Here is a 14,345-nt window from a genome sequence, read left to right as displayed (position 1 = left end):
ACTTTTTTTTAATCACCACCCACCTTGCAAGTCAAGAAACGTTCAGCCTTCCCTTGCGAAAACGAACAGTAATTATAAGAATAATAAATAAATATTTAATATTTTCCCATTTTATGTAATTTAATATTTTTGTTACGAAACACCATTACCTTGTCTATTATTACGCCATTCAAAATCATGATCAGTTTAAAATTAGCTAGAATTCTACAATTTTAATAGTAACTCTTAATCTTTGATAACATTACAAGCTTCAATCATTTTCCAAACGTTAAAAATATAATTTATCTTCATTTTAAAGAAATATTGAGTTAATCGTCAATGAAAATTCCAAACATTTGAAGTCTAGATAGAGTACTTAAAATACAACTGAAAGAGCTCCACTCTAGATGACTATATAAGTTATCAACATCTTTTGAGTACTACGCGTAGAATGTATCATATTATCGTCGACAGGAACTTATCGTCAAACTAAGATCACTTTAAAATTATCTAGAAGTCAACAATTTCAGTCAAAACTCTGTGCTGGATGATATGACAAATTTCAATTGCTTTCTTATTGCTAAAAAACAGAATTTATAGTCATATTATTACGAGTTAAAATTTATCGTCATTTAAGATTCCAACCAATTTTTTAGGTATCTAATTTATAACTGAAATCTGAATTTAAATTGTAACTGCGCCTTTCTGCTTGACAAAAATTAAGTTTCAACTATTTCTCTCTATAGCAAGCAGGATTTATCGACATATTATTGCCAAATGGAAATTAAAATCCATAACAATTTACACTATTTTCGCTTATCGCCAATCACATTTCCAACAGCTTTCTGACTAGTGTGCTCAATATTCAATTGATGCCATGTGTATAGTGACAGAACATTGTCACGTTTAGGGAGCATCTCACTTTGGCACACTAGCCTTATATTTTATAATAAAAGAATATGATGTCCAAAGTTAATTATATTTCAATAATAACCCTTTTTTTAAGACAAACAATTTTAATAACAAATATTATATACTGAGTAAGAAATGTAAATAATTCGTCGATAGAAACCAAAAAATTCTGAATTTTAGCGTGTTCTCATATTCAATACTAATTTCACCCGCAGTTTGTTAACGAGTCAGTAGAATTACCTAACACCCCTTAAATACGCGAAAACTTTTTTAACGTCCCCTAAGAATCTTCCCCGCCCACTGGAGGGTGATAAAGCCTTCATTGAGAACCTATGCTTCTTATTAAGTTCAAACAAATCTACACCAGAAAAAATTAAGTTAAAGTTAAGTTAAAAATTCTTAAAAGGTTGGTTCTTTATTTTGACACGTATAAATAATCTAGAGTATGTTACGTTGATCTTATCGGGGACTTAGAGAAGAAAACAAAGTTATAAAAATAAAGAATCCGTGTATAAACAAATAGATTATGTATGGTGAATAATCGTAAGCAAATTAACGTGCAAGCAAATTCTGTAAGCATATTAATAGAGTAAAGAAGTTGATCTAGGTGCAGAATGGGGGTAAAAGAAGTTTTACGATTTTGTGCTCTTTTCTTGTATTTTTATGCAAGATGTTGAAGAATTGTAACAGCCTGCGTTTTGTATTTCAAAACAGAGAAAAGACAACCCCTGATACATAAAAGAAAATGAATTCATAAAACTCTGGCAAACAAATAAGAAAAATGTTCAAAGATTCGAAAGAGCCAGTAACAAATGTTTTATTTACATTTGGTTTTATAAGAAAAAAATGCGAAAAAAAAGTTTCAAGTGCGGCGAGAATAATTAAGATTAGTTTAATGATCATGAATAATTATGAATCATAATAATAATGATGATGATGATAATGTATCATGATAATAATAATGAATCATGAAAATAATGATGAGGTATTAAGGTAATAATAATTAATCATAATAATAATGATAATGAAACATAATAATAATGATAAAACATATTAATAAACATACTGAATCATAATAACCACAATGAATCATGATAACAATGATAATAAATCATTATAATACTGATAATGAATTATGTTAATAATAATGGATCATAATAATATGAAACAATAAACCAACCATCTCTTTTTCTATTGTTATTTAAAACTAATTTTTTGTAATAAGTTAAACTCGATTAAAAAAGTGTTATTATTCTATGTTATACGTTTTTATAAGATTCCTATCCTATTGAGACAAAGCGTCCAATAGAAGGACAATATTTGTAAAATTTTTATCACTTAGAAAATTATATATTTTATGATTTTTTTGTAAGTCTTTACCAAGCGATTGTCTGTGTAAGAATATAATAGGTTTTACTCCCACTGGTCAGAATTTCGTATTACAATGAAAAATTATCAGAAAGGAAAGAAATTTTATTTGAGTAATCTTTTTTTTCATTCTGGCATCGAAATATGTTATTATTTGAATTTAATGGATTTTATTTTATGAAAAACTGAAGAAATACACTATTAAAGAATCTTAGAATATGTAGAAAAGAAGCTAATAGTTTAAACTAATTTTTTATGCAATAATTAAAAAAAGTGAAAAATAATAGTTAAGTTTTATTAATTGAACTTTCTCAACAAATATTTAATGTTGTAACTATGAGTTTACTTTTTCTAAGCCACATATTTCAATAAAAATTGCATTTTCTGCTATTACTTTAATGCTCAGGTTTCAAGTGATTAAACTGATATTATACGCTCAATATTTAGATTTTATGGGTAAAAGAAGGCGATTCAGTAAAATAATTATTAATAATTCAATGTGTCATTCAAATAATAATTAGAAATGAAATGTAATTCAGATTGATTTCCTAAAAGTAAATTCTAAATTAACACAATATTTGGAAATAAACCCCCTTTGAGAATAAAATTTTAAAACTATTTTTGATCTCTTTATAGCGGCTATGTTGCAGTATTAGCATTAAAAAACATCCATAAAATAATTTATGTTTCTTTCATTTAGTTATATTAAATTAGGCTAAACAAATATAAAAATTAATAACTTTTAAGCCAAATTGTATTTTAGAATTGTATTTTAGAACCAATAATTACGTGCTCTTCCGGATGAAATTACGGTAAAATGTACCGACATTCAGGGTACCAGTACTTTTTACCGTAAAATCCGCAACAAAATAAATATTACTTACCGCAACTTTTACAGTAATATTTACTGTAAAAATATTGAAATAATGTAACTAAATAAGTATTACTGCAAAAATTACGGTATGAAATTTTACGAAAAAATGGATTTTACGGTTGATGACCAAGTATCATCAGGTGCCAATATTTTTTACCGTAGGGAGCCAATATTTTTTACCGCAATTTCATCCGAAATTTTTACATGGTTTCGTTCAATTCACTAAGCTCAAATGAATAATAAATAAAACAAACCCATAAGAATTAAGAGCCATTTTCTTGTTCAAAATAAACTTTACATGGTATCTGTACATATCTGTAGGTTACTTTAGAAAAAAAAGCAAAAATAAAATGGATATTTTTCCACTCCATATAAATAGGTTTTAATTAAAACGTATATTTTTCAAACAATGTTTAAAATGCTCTTAAATCTTGTTAAAAAATCATTTGATATAAAATTTTAACTCAATGCTGGACCTGATTTAAAATGAAAATTTCTGTCATTTTGAGAAAAGCATCATTTTTAATTTGGATTAACTCTAAAACTTCAGATTAAAGAGATATTTGTTTTATTCAATGAATAAAAAGCCATGGAAATATCACTAGATAAACTTTCCTCTGATTGGTTAAAAGATGAACTGAAATTCGGATCAATCAATAAAACTGAGATTACAGAAAACTTTCAGCAAAGTTTTCAATTTATCGAGATTGGTGAAGTCTTTTTATTTCACCTCATAAACGTGAAACAAAAATAAGTCGTAGACATCTTTTTAAAAATCCGTTGAAGTTAATCCCATTTTTTCCCGAGGAATTCCTTGACAGGAAGTTTTTAAACTGTATATAAGTCGTAATTAGACACACGTGTAAGTTTGAAAGCTTATAACAGTTTGCTTGGGTGATGTTTTGGTTTCAAGTATAAGAATGTATAATAAAAACGAATACCTATTATATGTCTCTAATTTTCAACAATCCCAACATAACAGTAGTGGAATCATTAGAAACATGAATTTCAAAACGTGTTTTCACAGCATTTATTGAAATATATATATATANAGTATATATATATATATATGTATATAATTTGATCCCTAAATTTGATAAATATGACAAATTTTTGAAAATTTATCAAATTTACCGGTTTGTTTGCATAATTCCCAACTCGTAATGTAAAATGGGATAAAAGTCCTTAACTTTGCGAAAATTCTTTCAGTTTGCGCAATTGCTTGGTTTCTATCAACATCGTGACAACCACGTGATTTCAGTGGTAGTTCTCATTTCGTTGCATCTAGGCGTCTCTTAGCTACCCTCTCATTTTATAAAATATTGAATAAACCCAGGTATGCTTGAGCGTTTTAATTTACAATTAGTTAATATTATAGATACTAAGAAAGCAAACAATGGTTTTCTAACAAAAGAAAGATATGCATTGTTAGAAAAAAGAGAATAATAGTAAAAATAAACAAGGTAGGGTATATCGGGCAAATGTATCCCGGGCAGTGGCACTTAATCTAAAAAAAATCAGTTTAGGGTATAATTTAATTTTTAATCACATTACTTTTCCAAAAAAAAGTATTAGAAATACATAACTGCTTTGAACTAAATTATATATATATACTACCCTAGAATAATGGAAGATACTTTCTGTTGTTGATATTTTTTTGAATTTCTCAAGAAATACTTAGAGGACTTTTTTGTAAATTTAGGAGAAGTACTTAGTCCATGAGATTATAAACACTTTGCAATAAAGTTTAAAACTTTCAGAGGTTTGAGAGACAGACATCAAATTACGAATTATTATTGAACACTCTATGCAAGATAAATCAAGCAATAAACTTGCAAGATGTATCGATTACTTTGGCTGTTATTTGCAATGCCTGTGTAAAGTTTCGTTAAATAGCTTAAATATTAATAGAGATAGGAACATTCTTACAAACAAACAAAATATTCTCGTGTTTTTTTGCTAAAACTTTAAAAATATTCAGTAAAATGAAACAAAATTTCTGAAGCAATTTAAAATAAATTACGAAATTATTGTTTTTAAATTTAAAAAAAAAAAATTTAAAAATTGAGCAATATATTGTCGGTTGTTTTCTTTTTTAATATATTGTCGGTCCCTAAAACCCCTGAAGGCTTTAAACTTTATTGTAAATTTAAAATTGGATAAACCAAGCACTTCTAACATTACAAAATAGTCCACTAAATATTTCTTGAGAAATTCAAAAAAATATCTAAAACCGAAAGTGTCTCTGCCATTAGTGTAGGGTAGTGTTTTTAATATATTATTAGTGGAGTAATACCAGGCTGCTGAGATTCGAGGGCCTGTTAAACTATCCGATCTTTAGATCGGTTTTAACCAACTCTAATCGGATTTAACTGTCAGTTTTAACCATGATATTAATTTTTTAGTTGTATACAATATATCATTCACTTTTTTTTTTATAAATTATTTTTTTCTTAAAAGAAGTCAAACCACCCAGTTTTACCTCAATCACATGTTAATTCTACGGGAAATTTAGAACTGCTAAATTTCAGTGAAAAATTAGCAGACATTTCTATTTTATATGACAGTTTACGAAAATTATGCATGTAACTGAAAATTATGCACTTGTGATGTAATCAAGGCCGTACTCAAGAGGGTGGGAAAGAGAGAGGCAATTTTCTCGAGGCCCTTGAACGGCTGAGGGCCCTACCAAAATTCTTTACAAAAAATTTAGTGTTTATTAATGTTTTTTCAAAAGGAAATGGCAGAGAATTTCCTTATCAATATAAAAACTACAATTTTGTATAAAGGGTTTTCAAAAACCCTACAAATATGAAAATTGGGATTTTTCTACTTTGAGGATTATGCCCGCTATAAATCTTGTCCTGGGACCCGTAAAACATTTTTCAGCCTTGGATGCATTTAGCGTTTTCCTCAGCTACACTGCTGCTTTTGTGGACCCAACATAGAAACACATCAAGGGGGAGGAGCTGGTACTGTTAGTACTCGGTTAGAACCTGCGAGCAGAAATTATTGAAATAAAACAGAACAGTACTACTTATCGGGCTATATCCCTATTGTTTGTTAGGGTATGAATCTTTAGTAAATATATTATAAGCTGCACTAAAATTAATTGTTATGACTATAATTACTAATAAATAAGGACGAGCCGTGATAGCTCAGGGGATAGAGTGTTCGCCTCTCAATGAGGTGAACCGGGTTCGAATCCTACCGATGGCTAGTCGATGCGAATCCGCATCCGGCTTGAGCCAACCACAGTGCTGACGTGAAATATCAGTGGTAAACGGATCATGGGTTAAGGTCCCATGCCGTCAGGCAAACCTTGGGAGGTTCTTGTGGTCTTCCTCTCCATGTAACGCAAATGAAGGGTTAGTTCCATCAAAAAATCCTCCACAAAGGCAAATTTCTCCCAATACTTGATACAGGAGTTCCCTTGTCTTCTAGATTAGATCCAAAGTTACAAGGCTACGGAGTTGAACATTAATAGTCGTAAACCCAAAAGAACTGGGTCTGCTGTTCAACGACGGTTATAAAATAAAATAAAATAATAAATGAGGACAGTTTAAAAACAAGAGATCATTAGAAACCTGACATAATGAAACTAACTTATTCACACAGACACCTTGAATTAATCAACAACACAATATGATAGGTTCTTCTTCTTGACTAGAAATGTAATCCTGAATTTACCTGCCAGAAAGCAGAATTAATTTCACCAGAATCGAGATACCCGGTTTTACCACACTCAACCCTATATAGAAAGAAAGACATACATGACTTTGCATTTAAGTTTTTTTTTTTTTTTTTTTTTAAAAAAACTCTTAATTTGCAATCATTCGCATAATTTTTATGTTTCAGCGAAATGTCCTTAGTTTCAAATAAACATTTCTTTGCGATTTTTTGTTCTGTGTAACTTCACCTTTTTCGTTCTGTGTAACTTCACCTTTCGTATAACTACACCTTTTTCGTTTTTTTGTAACTTATTCTTAACTATCACCTTTTTTTCTGTTAATGATTTGCATCCAATGGTCAACTTCTTGCTTTTGATTTTTGATTCTACCGAACATTGCTTGCATAAAAAGAATAAGGGCAAGAGAGTTCTAACTGATCTCAATCAAATTCTGAAAATTTGAGGTAGCCTCAGGATATTTCCGAAACTTACAATAAAAGCAAGGCAAGTGCTCTCTACGCTGCCAAATTCAGTAGACTGTGAAGGAGCTATAACTTGTTTACAGCTAAATTTTTACGAAACTTAAGGAAAAGTTTGAAGGAACGCTCCAAAATGAGCATTTTGACATATTTCTCTTCACTAAATTTTAATAATCACCGTGATGTTAAATATGGATATAAGGCAACTTAAAACTCCTTACTCTAATAAGTGAAATATTATAATTAAAACAAGGAAAATAAAAAGTTTTTTTTTTTTCAAATTTAGTTTTTTTTTTTTGTGTGTGTTTTAGTTCCTTTAAAGATAATCCGCGATTTGTCCACATAATTTTCAAAAATTACCTTATCCTTCCGTGCATTTCCTTTAAAAAAAAATTCTGCATGATTTTTAGATCTCTATTCTTATTATATTATATATACTATTGATATTATATTATATATACTATTCATATTATATTATATATACTATTCATATTATATTATGTATGCTATTCATATTATATTATATGTACAGTCAGCAAAAAAATAAACTGATCACCCTGAATAATTTTTGATCTAATGATTGGAGCTTCATGCTATAGGACTCAATCTCAATGATTCAGGGTGGTGATCTCAAATATGCTAATTAATTAGCGCAGACGAAAACATACCTCGTTATGGTAATTTTATTTTTTGCTTATTTCGCCATATCGTGAGATCTTTTTTAAACGTATTGAAAAAATTTTGCACACAATTAAAAAATTCATTTATCCAAAGATAATTTAACAAAGATAACGCAAAAATTAACTTCTACCAAATATTTCTTTTTATTATTTAATTTAATAATAGTCGAAAAAATTTTGGATTATAAGGTATACGCAATTTTTTACATCAATTTAAATAATGCAATTTTACATGGCAATATACAAAATTTTTGCAGAATCGGATGAATAGTTCCCGAGAAAATGGATTTTAAAAGTGCAACTTTTTTTAAAATTCAATTTCTCAGAAACTATTCGACAGATTTCACTCCAATTTTGTATTCTGCCGTAGAAAATTACATTCTTTAAAATGATGTACGAAATTGTATACCTTACAATTCAAAATTTTTCGACTATTATTAAATAAAATAATGAAAAATAATAAAAAATACTAAATATTTAATACGAGTTATTTTCTTGCATGGAATTATCTTTTGACTAACCAATTTTATAATTGTGGGCAAAATTTTTCAGCTCGCTTAAGTTCTCGAGATATGGCGAATTACGTAAAAAGTAAAATTAACATTAAGGGGTTTAAACTTTGGATCGCCATTCTGATGAAACTATCGGGACCATACTTCCTAGATTGCAGCTACCTCCTATATTTTGGGGGTCATAAATGCAAATCCTTCGAGAAAAAGAGTTACGTTTATTCTGATAAAGTACATTTTTGCGTCTTATTTCGTAACTTTAAATATCGTCTGCAGTAATTAATATGCATACTTAAGGTCACCCCCTTGAACCATTAAGATGATTCCTTGAATGTGAAGATCCGATCATTCGATGAAAAGTTATTCAGGGAGATCCGTTTATTATTTTGCGCTCTGTACAACCTTTGTAAACAAAAATTAGTTCCGAGTGTAAGCAGTATTGGTATACTAAAAAATAATAGCAATTAGATATTTTTTTAAAAAGAAAATAGAAAGCTTGATTTTTAAAAATATATATTTCAGGAACAAAAAACAAAAAGCAGTTTAGGTTTGGTAATATCAATTATATGAGATTTCATCAATCTGATAAAGTACCAAATAAAGTATGAACCACAAAATAATAAAGTTTGTAGTGTAGGTCACGCATGAAATTAACCATTTGCTAGAATCATCGGAGAAAAATAAAAAGCTTTCTATATATTTAAAAGCATTTAGGTGAGAAAACATTTTCATTTGATGTCACGGCATCAGTTTCTGTGATGGACAGTAGTTGAAAAATGACAGATGAACTGCAGAAGGAGACGAAGAACTGATCCTCCCATTCCTCCGCCCATCTTGCTCCCTACTTTATTGTGATCTTGGAAGAGGAGTTTTACTCCCATTTTTTTCATGGCGTCAAAATGAGAAATGGGGAGAGACACTGACTTTCAAAAAATATCTTCGTTTGATTTTTTTTTTCTTTCTCAAACTTGAGGTTTTTAATAGCCTATAAAAGATTTAATTCAAACATCAAATTTTCATTACAGTAGGTATTTTTAATTAGCTAATTAAATTGTAAATTAATTGAACTGTACAAAATTTATGAGCAACCACAAATGACGTAAGTTATCCATAGTAAGAAATTAAAATGGCTAGGCCATGTTTGGAGAAAGAGTCTTGACATTAAAAAAACCTGAATGACATAGAACAAGACCGCAAACAAAGAGGTTAGTGACATTGAAAAAAGACGTAAAAACTTTGAAAATTAACCTTTTACCTGTCGGACTCTTATGCACTAAAGGAGAAAGAGCCGTTATGAAAAACGTGGTAGCAGATGTCACGGCGAAAGACCGAAATCGGCAGTTGTTGACTTTCACCGGTGAATGTCGACAAACACCAAATGCGTCGGTGAAAGATCGAATATTTCATTACATTCTTGTACATTCGGACCCTCACCGGTGTATGTCGACAATCACAGATATGCTTTGGTGAATGTCCGAAATATTTATTACATTCGATTTGATATGAATTTATTCGTGGATATAATTACATTTATTCGATATTTTAACCCTACACTGATGTTTTTTTAAGGTTAAGTGCCACTGCCCGGTATACATTTGCCCGGTATACCCTACACTGATGTTTTTTTAAGGTCAAGTGCCACTGCCCGGTATACATTTGCCCGGTATACCCTACTCTGATGTTTTTTTAAGGTCAAGTGCCATTGTCCGGTATATATTTGCCCGATACTCCAAACACTGATGTTTCTTCTAATCTATCGTCAGTAAGTATTAAAATATAGAATAAATATAAATATATCAAATAAATATAATAATATTAATGAATAAATTAATATAAAATTGGATGAAACAAATATTTCGGACATTCACCAAAGCGACTATGTGATTGTTGACATTCACCGGTGAGAGTCAGAAATAAGGGTATTTAGCTAATATTCCGGACATACACCAAGCGACTACGTGAATATTGACATTCACAGGTGAATGTCGACATTCTCCAGATTTTGGTGTTTCACCGTAACATATACAAATCACAGAGAATCTTTTTTCAGTTAGCTACTATTTTGCAAAAAAATGCAACAACTGTTTAACCTAAAAACAAGATATATAATTTCATATAATTAATAAATTTTGGTTTTCAGGAACATTCTATTTTTCCGATTGTGAGTGCTAAGAATGGAAAATAAGAGTTACCAGTCTTAAGCATTTTGAAACATAGACTTGTTTCGAAAATGGAACATTGGCATTTTAACTATTAAAAAATGAAGAGGCATTGCCGCAAACAGAAGACAATGGAAGGAACATGAGACTGAAATAGCCAGGACCTGCAAAGGGCTGTTATGTCTGCTAGGAACAAGAATTAAATTGTATTATAGAATGTCTTATAGATATTTTCTTGTATAACAATCAATTATTAAATTACGTATTAGTTACCGAATATTGCATCATTATACAGATGCCATCGTCCTTATTCCATATTTAAGACTATGATATTAAGAAAACATTAAGTCGGTGAAAAAAATTTCCTATACTCCTTCTCCAACTAAGTTATACTTCTAAACTGTTTAGCAGAATGTGTAAGAAAAGTTGGATGTCTTTATGCGAGGCAATTTATTTTAAGGGGATCAAGCTACTCTAGCAGAGAAAGAAAAATAGGAAATTTTTGGCAAAACAAAAGAATAAACTTAACTTTTGATTAAAAGAAAAGTCCTTTAACAAGGAACCAATGAACTACTAAAATTAATTCGTTTAAAGCGATAAAAAAAATGGTGGCTGTACTGTTCTTTTTTATTGATTATTAAAAAATTTTTTTGATGCAGCCTTTCTTTTTGAAGGACGTACGGCTATACCAAATGCACCTGCAGTTATTAAATTAAGATGAAAAATATTTTTATTACTATTATAATATATCCTAACAACGCTACATGAGTATGTAAGAGTTCTTTTTCTAATAAGCCTAGTTTTGCAAGAATAGCGAGTTTTTAAAAGAAAATTAGCAAACTCCAAGAAATTCCCAGAAAATTGCTTAAAACAAGGGAACTCTACAGCGAAATTAAACAATTCTACATATTCTACATACTTCCATATAGAGTATAATTCAAGATACGCAGGGGGCACAAGAAAAATTCTGGAGTAATGCAATTTGCATACTCTAAAAATTGAAGTTATAGCTCTCCAAATCAGATATTGAAGAGCATTAAAAATTGTGTGAGGGTACTCTTTATTTCAAAGTAACATCAAATCCAGTTTTTATACACATTATATGGGGCATAACGAAATCTAAACACCAATAATCAAATAATGAAGATTGATTACTCCAAACTACGTGCATTCACACCATTGAATTATTGAATCGAAATGCAGTCTTTACTTCTTAAAGATGAAATTAGAAAGATGTACGACACCAAGAATTCCAGAGTTTCAATTAGAGACTATACTGTTAAAAAGTGTAGTGCATCTTAACACTAAAAATGGTGACAACTACTTTACTCCAAAGTAATGCAAGCACCAAGGACAGTTACAGGCGTAGTGAAACACAAAGAATGTTCTTTACACTACTTGATGTAAAATAGCTGCCACAATTTGTGGTACTCAGTAACACAAATATTTTTATTGATAATTACACTATATATATATATATATANTATTTCTGAAACCTCTGAAACTGAATCAGGTTCAATGTGATTAAGTTTCTAACTTTTCAAAGTAAAAGAAATGTTTCTCAATTTAAAGAAAACTTGCTATTAAATTAAATTTTCTGAGATTTTTGGAAAAATAATATATATATATATATATATATAGGTAGAAAATTTATTTATATTATAAATATAATGTATACATATATATAATGAATATAATAAAAAACTATTAAAAATTATTTTTACTTGGAATTATCTTTGGATAAACAAATTTTAAAATTTGATGCAAATTCGATTATGGCAAAGATTTTCGAGTTATTTTTTCGATTTATGGCAAAGATTCTTGAGATATAGCAAAATATAAAATTAGCATTAATTGATCCAAATTATAGACTGCCTTCCTGACTAAATTCTCGGGACCGTATTTTTCAGGTTAAGAATAATACCCATGTTTTGATACTCAAAAATTCTAATTATATAATTTAATTAATAGTTAGCATGAACTAATTAGCTCATTTGTGGTCATTTCTTTAAGCCATTATGATCGACATTTAGCAAAAATCTGAACTGAATTTAGACTATTACTTTGTTTCAAAATATATTATTGTTTAAAACTTACAACAAAACCTTATTCTTTTGCACAGATAAACCAACATTATGAGTAGAATATTTTATCATTTTTAAAATACCATGGATTGCTTATTAACTTATGCTTATCGCCTTATTAATATGAATCTTAAATCTACTAAATTTAATTAAAATGAAACATTGAGACATTGGTTCATATACTTAAGAAAATAAAACCATGTTACAACAATACAATTTTATTATACGGTTAATTTAAAAGCAACTAATCTTTTTGGAACAACGCTAGAACTAATATAAAGAGTTATTTTTACAATGTAATTAAGTTAGGATGCATAAGCAAACAAATTCCTAAAATAAAAATAGTTTTTAACGTATACTTATTACGGAAAGAATATTATGATAAATATTAATTCGACTGAATCAACAGAACAGAAACAGAAGCAGAAATAAATACTATAAAATAATTTAATATAATTTACAGAGATATGTACAAATTCAAATAAAAGTATACATACCTTACGTTGAATGAAAAATATTTGCTTAAGCACCGATGTTTTTTAACTCGAGACTAACTCAAACCTTTTCGTGTTTGTTTGAAAATCTAACGTAAACTTGGCATCGGGTTATTTCAAATTTTCGCCAATTTAATGTTTTTGGAGAAACAAGGTGAATAATTCCTAATGATCCACGAAAAGTGCTAATGAGCATAATCTCGGTGTTGGGTATCCCTCTCTATTGGTGTTTAGAATTAACTACACTACTTAAAGTGTATATGAGAACTCGATTTGGTGTTAAACTAAAGTAAAGTATTTATTCACATTTTGTGTTTTTCAACACATAACTTAGAGGAGTATTACACCCCAGTTTTTACAGTTCGATTTGGTGTTAACTTGAGAAGTGTTCATTCACAAATTTTTTTGGGTTGTTCGAAATCAAATTCGGAGAGATAATACACCACAGTTTTTACAGTACATTAGAATGTGAGTATCTACAGTACACATATCTTTCCAATGCTATCTTTAAAAAGTAGATAGTTGTGGCACTTTGTTATGAACACATAAATGGCAATCTATATACATGTACTTTCGTCAGTAAAAAATATTTGTCCTGTGTTTATTTGTTCAAATTACGCTAACTCAAAATTTTTCATTTCTATGTCCCGCCATATATATTATAAATTTATAATTAAATTGTGAAAGCAATTTAGACGACTTGACAAACATAGCTTCCAAAAACATGCTTTTGAAGTTTTTTGGAGGCAGCACTGGACTGTTTTAGATTATGAGAAAAATTACAATTTGGGAACATATTCTTGTAGCTTTTATTTTGGATATATCTATCATTTTGAGGTATTAAGTCACCTTCCAGTAATAAAAAATAAAAATCCTAAAAGGACTCAATTCCTTAAAGTAACCAACTTGAGGACATTTTTAAGAACCTGTGACTAAGTACTGTAACCAAACAAATATCTATCATTTAGGCATTTGAGATTGGATAACTGTTTTTTATATTTTTGGAAAAAACTGAGAATTATAACGGCTTGAAAAATATTGTATATGGAAAATAATTTATGCAACTACATTAATATTTAATCAATTTTCAAAGTATTTTAAAAATAATACATAGATGCAGTAAAATAAATTAAATTT

The 14,345-nt window shown here is 29.0% G+C and overlaps 1 protein-coding gene across 1 annotated transcript in view; it reads right to left on the bottom strand.

Moving 5' to 3' along the window:
* Positions 1-13,614, bottom strand: part of LOC107457480 (leucine-rich repeat-containing protein 15-like) — a 97,811-nt gene extending 84,197 nt beyond the window's left edge. Inside the window, exon 1 of the mRNA XM_071187558.1 lies at positions 13,212-13,614. The gene's annotated coding sequence lies outside the window, so the exon portion shown is untranslated. The remainder of the gene's footprint in view (positions 1-13,211) is intronic.
* Positions 13,615-14,345: the final 731 nt, after the last annotated feature.

This window comes from Parasteatoda tepidariorum, chromosome X1, assembly GCF_043381705.1.
Source record: "Parasteatoda tepidariorum isolate YZ-2023 chromosome X1, CAS_Ptep_4.0, whole genome shotgun sequence".
NCBI classification, from domain to species: Eukaryota; Metazoa; Arthropoda; class Arachnida; order Araneae; family Theridiidae; genus Parasteatoda; species Parasteatoda tepidariorum.
This window is presented reverse-complemented; position numbering and strand designations above follow the sequence as displayed.